The sequence below is a fragment of the Eulemur rufifrons genome, chromosome 28 (assembly GCF_041146395.1).
Source record: "Eulemur rufifrons isolate Redbay chromosome 28, OSU_ERuf_1, whole genome shotgun sequence".
In the NCBI taxonomy this organism is placed as follows: Eukaryota; Metazoa; Chordata; class Mammalia; order Primates; family Lemuridae; genus Eulemur; species Eulemur rufifrons.
In genome coordinates, this window is record NC_091010.1 from 5,254,561 (window position 1) to 5,265,864 (window position 11,304).

An 11,304-nucleotide genomic window follows, 5' to 3' on the forward strand; every position below is an offset into this window, starting at 1 on the left:
TGCAGCAGAGGAGGGCGTCTGGCTTTCAGTGCATCATTTGTTCATTTATGCCCTTCTTGGAGCACTTCCTCCATGCTAGATGTCGGGGCCAGGGTGAAAGGCATGTGTCTACGTGCAGGAGTCAAGCTGGGGCGACGTGCACACGGTTTGTTCGCCGGGTCAGGAGTTGTGTTGGCAGTTCTGGAGTTGGGAGTGGGGCTGCAGAGTGCTGTGGGCGTCAGGGAAGGCTGACTTGAAGGAAGGAGGAACGAAACAGAGATGAGCCTTGGTGGAGCAGATGCAGAAATACTGACCATGGGGTTGGCTCGGGGGCAACCTAAAGGAACAGTTGGCTTGAGTTTGAACAGGGGAATGTTAAGTCTCATCGGCCTCCAAAACAATTTGTTGGCATAGACATCAAATCCTGCCTCAGGAGCATTCTAAGTGGCAGAAAGAAAAGATATTTACATGCCCTATTCCCAGTGAGTCTGCTCCACCCTGGGCCTTCTGCTGGACATTATGCATATATAACCTTCACCATGGCTTTGCATGTCGGGAATGTGCCCATTTGACAGATGAAGAAATCGAGCTTCATGTAAAGTTATTTGCCCAAGGTCGCTTGCTGAGGAAGTGGTGGTTTTGGCCTTGGCCTCTGTCCACAAGACCACATGGCCTCCCTTGGGAAAGAGCTCTTCCCGTGTCGTGCATTCCTGGCCCCGTGGAGATCCAGTGCAGCCTCACTGTTGGCGCAGGAAGGCTGCAGACAGGCCGTGAGGGACCTGCAGGGAGGGGAGCAGCCCCCCATCACCAAACTGAGGGAAGCCAACCACATCAAAAGGGGCTCCAAACCCTACACTTGTTAGCACCGACACTGGGAAATAAAATGAGCTCATGGAACAAATAAGACTTTAAATGAACTTTAATAACTTCAGAAGGCAAGGAGAATATTGCTACTACGAAACAATAGCAAACTATTTAAAAACTAATTAGATATTTTGAAAACATGAAATATTATCAAAATAAAAACTTCAATAGATGGGCTGAGCAGCAGAGTGAAATGCAAAATAGTAAGTTTGGAGCTAGGGCCAAGGAATTCTCCCAAGAAATGAACAAAGATATATTTTATTTTTAAAAATTCTTTAAAGAGACGTGGGGAGCATATAGATTTCACAGTTCTGACATGCATCTAACAGGACTCCCAGAAGCGGGAGACACGTGGATCCTTGTGGCGATGGAATATCTGCCTTTTGCCCGTGTCAGTGTCAGTATGAGCTGGTTGTGATTATGCTAGAGTTTTGCAAGATGTTACGATTGGAGGAAAAGACTACATGTGATGTAGTTCTTACAACTACATGTAAATCTACAGTTATAACAAATAAAAATTTTTCGTTAAAAAATGAATTGTTTGCTCTGTGTTATTGAGTTGTAAGAGTTCCTTGTGTAGTCTGGAAACAAGTCCTTTATCATCTATGTATTTGCAAATATTGTCAGCTTATGGCTTGTATTTTAATTTTCTCTGAGAGGGAAAGATTTTTATTTTCACGAAGTCCAATTAATCATTTTTAATGGTTTGTGTGTTGCTGTGACTGAGTCCGCTCGGGTTGCTATAACATAATACCGTAAATTGGTGGCTTACGAACAACAAAGGTTTATTTCTCACAGTTCTGGAGGCTGGGAGATCTAAGGTCCAGTATCTGGTGAAAGCCTGCTTTCTCAGAGGTGGCACCTTCTTGCTGTGTCCTCACAAGGTGGAGACGCAAACAAGCCCCCGGGGCCTGTTTTACAAGGGTGCTGCTCCTGTCCCCGAGGGCCCCACCCTCATGACTTACCTCACCTCCCAAAGGCCCCACCTCCGGATACCATCGCCTTGGGAGTTAGTATTTCAACATAGGAATTTTGGAGAACACATTCAGACCATAGTAGTGTCCTAAGTACAAATTTTTTTTAACTTACTGTCACAAAGATTGTCTCCTGTATTTTCTTCTAGACAGTTTATAGCTTTGTCTCTTAAGTTTATGTCTATAAACATACATTTTAATTTATTTTGTACATGGTGTGAGGTGAGGGTCAAGATTTATTTTTTTCCTGTACAATACTCAATTGATCTTGCACCATTTGTTAAAAAGACTATCCTTTATTCACTGAATTAACTTAGCACCTTTGTGTATGTATATGTTGTCAATTACATAGCATTGAAAGTGATAAAATATGTGCAAGACCTGAACATTGAAAGCATAAAATATCAGTAGACAATAAAGTATAAAAGAAGATCAAATAATGTAGAACTATACCATATTCACAGATTAGAAGGCTTAATGCTGTCAAGAATTGATTCTTTCCAAATTGACCTATAGATTCTATACAATCCCCGTCCACGTTACATCTAGTTGTTTTATAGAAATTGACAAGTTGATTCTAAAATTTTTATATAAATACTTAGATAGCCAAAATAACTTTGGAAAGGAAGAACATAGAAGACTTACATTACCTAATTTCAAGATTTGTTATAAAACAGTAATAAACACTTGAGATTTTGATTGGTATTGTGTTGAAGCTGCATACCAATTTCAGGAGGAATGAGACCTTTCAGTCCATGAATATGTTCTGTATTTCCATTTATCTATGTCTTTTGAAATTCCACTCTGCCATGTTTTGTGGTTTTCAGTGTACAGGAATAACACATATCTAGCTAAAGTTATCTGTAAATATTTCAATTTTTAAAGCCACCATAAACAGTATTTTTAAAACTTCAATTTCTAATGCTTATTGTTAGTGCATTGAGATATAATTGATTTTTATATATTGGGACCATGCCTAGTGGTTCTAATAGTTTTTGAAAAATAGATTCCTTGGGATTTTCTATAAAAATCATATCATCTGCAAATAGAATTTTATGTCTTCCTTTGCAATCTTTAAGCTTTTTTTTTTTTGCCTTACTGCACTCACTGGCCTAGCACCTCACAGAATATGTTGCATAGAAGCTGTAAGAAGTTGCTTGTTCTTAGGGGGAAAGCATTTGATTTTTCATCATAGGTATGATGTTAACCAAAGTTTTTTCTTGGATATTCTTTATCAGGTTGAGCAAAATTTTTCTAATCCTGTTGCTGAGGGTTTTTAACAAGGAATGGATGTAGGATTTTTACAGATTTGTTTCTTGTCTATTAAAGTGATATATAGTTTTTCTTTTTTAGTCTTTTAATATGGTGGATTACATTGGTTGACTTTTGAATATTAAATGAACTTTACATTCCTGGGATAAACTCACTTGGTCACAATGCATTACTCATTTTATACATTGATGGATTTGCTTTGCTGAGATTTTGGTTAGGACTTTCATATCTATGTTTATGAGAGATACTGTTCTGTAGCTTTTTTCTTAGAATGTCTTTGTCAGGTTTTGGTAACAGTTGGGAAGTGTTCCATCATCTCTTATTTTCTGAAAAAGCTTATGTAGACATGGTATTAATTCTTCTTTAAACATTTAATAGAATTAACCAGTGAGGCTACCTGGCCCTGGAGTGTTTTTTTGTTTGTTTGTTTTTTGTGGAAAGGTTTTAAACCGTGAATTCAATTTTTAAAGATAAATTTAGGGCTATTTGTGTTATCTGTTTTCTCTTGAATGCGTTCTTACAGTTTTTTGTCTGCTATGAGGCCAATTGTGTCCCTGAAATTCAAATGTTGAAGTCCTTACTGCCAGTACCTCAGAATGTGGCTATGTTTGGAAATAGGACCTCTAAAGGGCTAATTATATTAAAATAAGGTAAGTACGGTGGGCTCTAACCCAAAATGACTGGCATCCATAGAAGAAGAGGAAGCTGAGACACAGATACACTCAGAGGAAAGACCACGTACAGACACGGAGAGAAGACGTCCATCTACAAAGGAGAAAGGTCTCAGAAGAAAACAACCTTCCTGAGACCTTGATCTCAGACTTCCAGCCCTTAGAATTGTGAGAAACTGCGAGAAATTCTGTGGTACCTTGTTATGGCTAGAAAACTAACACAAGATTTTTCAAGAAATTTTTCCATTTTAGTAAGTTGTTGAATTTATTAAAATAAAATTGTTCATGGTATTACCTTATTATTCTTTCAATGTCTGTAGGTTCTGTAGTAATGTCTCTTCTTTCATTCGTGATTCTGGTAATTTGTGTCTTCTCTCTGTTTTTTCTAATAAGTCTGACTAGAGTTTACCAATTTTTTGGATCTTTTTAAACAACACAGTGAGTTTTATTAATTTTCTCTATTTTTTTTCATCTTCTATGTCATTGACTTGTGCTCTCATCTTTATTATTTTTCTTCTGCTTGTTTTAGGATTCATTTACTCCTACTTACTTTGCTTCCCTTCTTATAAGAGTCATATCCCATTAATTTCTCCCTACTTTTGGTTGACTTCCAGTGTCTCAAACATTGTTCTTTTAACATTTTGTCCAGAGTTTGTAAATGTCATCATCAGGAGGGTTAATCTGGTACAAATTCCTCTCACATTACAGGAAGCTATTCCCTAGAACAGGATGATTTGGAGGATGATATGGCAATATCTATTAAAAATCTAAATACCTCCATTTCTTGTTTTCTATCCTAGAGATATTCTTATACATGTGCACATAGAAATGTGTGCAATTATTTTTCATTTCAGCATTGTTTAAAATAATGAAATAAATAAAAACTCTAGATGTTCTATAGCAAGGGTTGGCAAACTTTTTCTGTAAATACATAGTAATTTAGGCTTTATAGGCCATATCATCTTGGTAGCAATGTCTTAGTCTGTTCAGGCTGCTCTAACAAAATACCATGAACTGGGTGGCTTATAAACAACAGAAATTTATTTCTCAGAGCTCTGGAGGCTGGGAAGTCCAAAATCAAGGTGCTGGCAGATTCGATGTCTAGCAAGGGCCTGCTTCCTGGTTCATAGACAGCTGTCTTTTCACTGTGTCCTCGCATGGCAATTGAGGTGAGGGAGCTCTCTGGGGTCCCTTTTATAAGGTCACTAGTCTCATTCATGAGGGCTCTACCCTCATGGCCTAATCACCCCCCTGAAAAATCCTACCTTCACATACCATAACACTGGGGATTAGGTTTCAGCATGTGAATTGTGGAGGACACAGACATTCGGTCTATAGCAAGCAAAAACTCAACTCTGCTAAGATAATGCAAAAGTAGCCATAGACAATATGTTAATGAATATGCATAGCTGTTCCAATAAAACTTTATTTGTGGACTCTGAAATTTGAGTTTTGCATAATTTTCATGTGTCACAAAACATCCCCTCTTTTTAAAAATATTTTTCAGTCTCTCAAAATATATTAATAAAAATTGTTCTTAGATGTCAGGTCATACAAAAATAGGTGGTGGGCCAGATTTGGCCTGCAAACACCGAGTCTATATACTACCATATATACCATGTATTATTATATATACTAGCTTGCAAACACCTAGTCTATATATTTAACTCTTTATATACAAGTTATTTTTTCTTAAATTTTAATTTTAAAATAATTACAGGTTTACAAGAATTTGCAAAGATAGTACAGAGATCCCACCACCCAGTTTCCCTGGTGGTTACATTTTACATAACTATACTGCAGTGTGTGTAATATAGAACTGTACACATTGACATTAGTACCTGTGTGTGTATAGTTTTATGCCATTTTTAATCACACATGTAGAGTTGTGTAACTACCACGGCATTCAAGATACAGAACTACCCATCACCACAAAAATGTCCCTTGTGCTACCCATGTATACTTACACTCCCACCCCCACTGTCCCTAACTCCTGGCAAACCATTAATCTTTTTTCCATCTGTATAATTTTGTCATTTCAAAAATGTTATATAAATGGAATCATATAGCATATCAACTTTTGAAATGGACTTTTTTCATTCAGCAAAATGCCTTTGAGATTTCTCCAAAAGGTAAGTTCTTCGTGATCAGTGAAAGCTAAGCAGGTATAAGTTGAACAATGATGGCGATGACATGCTTTTTGGCTTTGAGATGGAGTTGCTGGCATACGTGGGACTCCCAAGTTGTCTAAGGAGCAACTTCTAGAAATTTTGTGTTTGAAGCTTAAATTCTTTGAAAAACTGTAGAATGTGGGACTGGAAACATCCCATGGCCTGAGTGCTCCTTCAATTTTCCCGCCTTCTGCCTAACTAAATGGGACCTGGATTTTCCCATACTGACGCCTCTAGTCCCAAGGTCCCGAGGTGCCGGGGAGTGAGCAGTCCCGAGGAGCCGGTGGAAATGGGGCCCCAGCTGCAGAAATAACAGCATTGTTCTTCTTCTGCCCTCTGTAAGCCCCATGCAGCAGCCAGTGGTTCCCTGTCACTAGACACCATGTGTGACAGGGAACCACTCAGTGGGAAAAGAACACCAAAGGGGACCGGATCCCCCGCGGCAAGGCCCACTGGAAGACCACACCTGCCACCCAAGTGGAATTTTCAGCTCCTTCTGAGCAGTGGAAAGGAAGGGACTTCCTCTGAAGAGAGGCAAAGATCTCTGCTCTATAATCCATTTCTCTTACATCCCCACCTGCCAGGCCTCAGCTGGGACCACGGCTGGGATGGGACAGTGAGCATTTGCTCCCTAGTGTGGCAATTGAGGGAAGCCTTGGGAATCGAATGGGTATGTATTTGATCCTACTGAAACATTCATGGTTCTTTCTAATTCTTAAAATCATTATTAAATATTTAAAACGTACAGAAAAGTAAAGAGGATATGAGAACAGACATCAGTATACCCATGAACCTCTTGTCTTGATCAAATCCTGACATACATGCTTTACCTATTTTTAAAACAATAAAGTGTAACAAATAGAGTTGAAACTCTTTGTTATTTTTCTTTTTCATATTGGATTTTAGGGGTTGTTTTTACATCCTGGAATCTGATCCTTGACAGTTACATGTGCTACAAATATCTTTTTCCAGACTGTAGCCGATCTTACCAATTTATTTATCCTATCTTTTCTTGAATAAAAGTTTTAAATTTTCTTTAATCCAATTTGTCCTCTGCTGGTTTGAGAGCAATAAATATTAATATTTAATATGCATTCTTAAGTGTATGATTTTATAAAAAAGTTGCTAGTTGGTATTTCTAACCTCCTTCTTAACAAAGGAACTTTGCAAATTTTAGCTACTCATTGAATAATCCTCGTTTTAGTCTTCTTATCTAAAAACAATATTGTTAAACACAGAAATTATATTATAAATATTTTATTACTCTTACTATTTTAATTTTTAACTAAATTTGATGACATGTTTTATTCATCCCTGTGTTCAGCATTGTATTTTGAATCCCACAACTTCCCTCTCAGTTTATTTTACTTTGGACTGAAATACAATCTATATTTATCACATTTTTTATTTTCTGTATTTTCTGATGCTTTGACATTCTGGGGCCTTGCCGACCCTGGAGGGACTGCCCCTGCCAGGGCTGGCCCGTTCCTGGAGACGGTGGGCAGCTCCCCTGAGAGCCCGTCTTCCCTGTGTGAACCAACCAGTCAGAGCCTGTACCCTCAGCCACCTGCCCTGATCACCCCGGGGTCCGGTGCCAGACAACTAGGGACAGCCCTAGTCCCTGTCATGTTAAAAGCCTGCTGAACTTACTCAGGCGAGCCAGTCCTAGCCTGTTCACCCTCCCTTGTCCTTTTCTTCCCAAGGAAACCATAATAAAAATGCTCCTCCCTCCATTTCCCTCTCACTCCCTCTGCCTCCTGACCCACCCTGGGCCGGCCGAGTGTGTGTGGCCCTGCCAGGCGTGGCTTGCCTCCCGGGTCTGGGGAGCTGTGACATTAACGAATTTCTGCCTTTAGACAGTCATGTCTGTGTCTGTGAGTCTTACTGTACCTGATTAAAACAAATTCCAGTTAACAAGCCATTATTTAATGGGACTCTGTAGAAGGTGTACCCTCTTAGTCTTTTAGGTATAAAATCGCTTTTATTACCACTCATACATAAATGGTAGTTTATCTGGCAGAAAATTCCAACTTGACAGTTCTTTATCCTCAGCCCTTTTGAAGATATGACTCTGTTGTCTTGGCTCTCAATTTTTGCTGATGAAAAGTCTTCCCTCAGTCTAATCGTTGCTCTATTAGCAACTTGTTTTTCCTTTCTGGTAGCTCTTAACATTTTCTTTTTACCCTTAACGTTCTGCAGTTTTGTTACAATTTCTCTAGGTGTAGATTTATCTTTCTTTATCCTGCTCAGTACTCTTGGTGCACTCAGAGAACCCTTTCTTCAATTCTGGAAATTTCTCAGCTATTATCTCTTCAAATATGTGTGGGGTTTTTTTTGTTTTTTATATTTTTATTTTCCCCATTCCCTGCTTCTCTAATCCCTATTAGATAGATGATAAAATGTCTCTAAGTAGATTTCAGGTCTCATAACTACTTTTTCAAATATGTCTTTTAATGTCTGTGTCTCTGTATCTCGTGTCATCAGTGAATTCCCCAGGACTATCTTCCAATTTAGTAATGTTCTCCTCAAGTACTTTCTATCTAGAATTTATCATAGCTAGTGAGTTTTTTTTTTTTTTTTTTTTTTTTTTTTTTGAGACAGAGTCTCGCTTTGTTGCCCGGGCTAGAGTGAGTGCCGTGGCGTCAGCAACCTCAAACTCCTGGGCTTAAGCGATCCTTCTGCCTCAGCCTCCCGAGTAGCTGGGACTACAGGCATGCGCCACCATGCCCGGCTAATTTTTTCTCTATATATTTTTAGTTGGCCAGATAATTTCTTTCTATTTTTAGTAGAGACGGGGTCTCGCTCTTGCTCAGGCTGGTCTCGAACTCCTGAGCTCAAACGATCCACCCGCCTCGGCCTCCCAGAGTGCTAGGATTACAGGCGTGAGCCACCGCGCCCGGCCGCTAGTGAGTTTTTTAAAAATTTTAATGACTATACTTTTCTAAGATTTCTAAATTGTTTATATATACTTGTATTTCATTTTAGTATGCATTCTTCATTTCTGCCTGTTTAAAAGTATTTTATTTTATTTTTAATGAATACTATTTTAAAAATCGCTTTGAGAAGCTTATAATAATTTTGAAGTATTTGTCAGACTGTTTTATAAACCCAATTGTATCTGGAGTGAATCCGTGTTCCCATTGTTGATTTATCGGCTATCGTTTTTAGTATTTACATTCTCCCTTACATTTGGCAATACTGATTTGTTGGCTTATTTTGAGTGGGATATTTTAGGCCTTTTGTTTTGTTCCAGTTTGTTCTCTTCTCTCTTCTGCCTTGTCTATCAGTTCTTTATTTCTGTGGTTCTCTTCACAAAGCCACATCTAATCCCATCTAGGACTACGCATTATAATGGAATTTTACGGATCCTGTTCTGTGGGGATGCCAGAGAGATCCTAGGCCCAGAAGAGAAGCCAGCAGGGGCCTTAATCAATTTAAGTTCTTTATCCAGCCTCCTCTTTAGGTCCAGAGCCTCAAAGAATCTGGTGTTCCAGGTATTGGGTCAGGGTTTGTTTCGGCCGTATTTCCCAACATGCAGCTCCGCGTCCTAAGCCCTGACTGTCAGCAGAGACTGGTCCTCCATCTCACGTGGGATACCTTTTAGTGCTATGACCCTGCAAAAGCCAAACTCCCAGTTTCCTTCCCTGCTCTGGCACCAGCGCTCAGGGGCCTGTGCCTTCCATACCGTCTCCTACATGCACTTCTGCCCTGTGTCTGGCTCCAGAGATATTCACCTTCTTTGGAACTGACTATATCTTAGAGTGCTCTCTTTTAAATTTTTTTCTGTCACTGTTATATATTTGGAGCAGAGGAGTGTGCTGAAGTGGGAAGATTTCTTGAAGGCTGTGTTTGAGTTCTTTCACTGCAAGCTGCGGAAATGACCGCTGGAATTTTCACGTAGGAAGATTGGGAAGCAGCTTGTGGGCCGGAGGGGGATGTGACCAGGAGAGATCGGAGGATCTGAGCAGCAGGAGCTTATGGAAAGCCTGGGTCATGCCCTGTTCCCAAATGATTCCCAGATTTCTAATCACCTTCAGTCATTTTGTCACTATCCTTAAGTGTCAGGAAAGGATATCTGATTGACATTTCTTGGGCCATCCATATCTTTCTTGGGGTCGTTTGATGGACAATTTACCCAAGACCGTGTGCAATGAATGGAGGAGGAGCCCTCAAATAGAATTGGGGTGTGCTTTCCAGAAGAAGGGGATATGGGTGTTGGGCATTACCGTGGTGGATGCCCAGTCCACTTTGCCCCTGGGTAGGTGTGAGAACAATAATAACAGCTGATATTTATCTAGTACTTTGAAGTCCTTACTAGGTGTCAGCCACTGCTCCTGTTCCCTTCCGCCTAATAACGCCTCTAATCCTCACTATGCCCCGAGGGGCATGTCTTACTTTCGTGCTACTGATTAAGACGCTGAGGCCCAGATAGGTTAGTTCTAGACTCCTTACGCGAACCCCTGAGCCACACTGCTCGGCACTCAGGTGCTTCTTCACGAGGGTGTGGTGAGAACCCAGTGAGCGAGGGAGCGGCCGACACAGCCCCGGGCGGGTGGCGGCTCAGTGCCAGCCACGCTGGTCAGCGCGGGGCCGACCGAGGCTCACCAGGTTTTCTCCATGTGTGCGGGCAGGAGGGAATGAGGTGAGCTGTTTTCTCAAAATGTGGAGGCCAGGGTGGAACTATATTACAAATTACCTCCCTTCACACGCTGTTTGTCACCTCTTGTTCCAGCTGAAGCGCAAAATGAAAATGCCCTGAGGTCATTTTCTTCTCAGAACTGCTGACCCCAGAAAGGCCAAAGAAAACAGAAGCTTTATTGCCAATGATCCTAAAAATCAGGTTTTTCCTGATGGGGAAAACAATATATGTCCTTTGAGTAAAAATGAGAAAGTCCAGAAAAAAAAGCAACAAAGTAATCATCGCTCACGCAACATTTCTTGAGGGCGTAACTGTGTGGCCCCTGGGCTCTGCTCTTCCTGTGCGTCCGTTTTGTCCCTGTAATGGGCCCAGCAAGGAGGTGCTGTCGCCACCCCCATTTCCTAGGTGAGAAAACTGAGAACCGAGAGGCCAAGTTTTCCGTAGTACTGACAGTGAGGGGGAGCTGGCTCTAAGTCCCCACCCCCGAGCTATGCATGTCGTGTGGCTGATAAGGATGACAGCCATCTTTCCTTTTCCCGTACCCCGGTTCCACACCATGACACCCACTTCTATCTGAGCAACCGTCAGAGCATTTTCTCAAACATAGGCGTGGCCAAGACTATTTTGTTCAGTAAGGGGATCTGGGGCACTCTTTTGCTGGGCTCCTACAGCCTGTTGAAATGTGTGCTTTGAATCACGCAGCGGCCACCCACGCTGGCGACTCTCCATGTGGA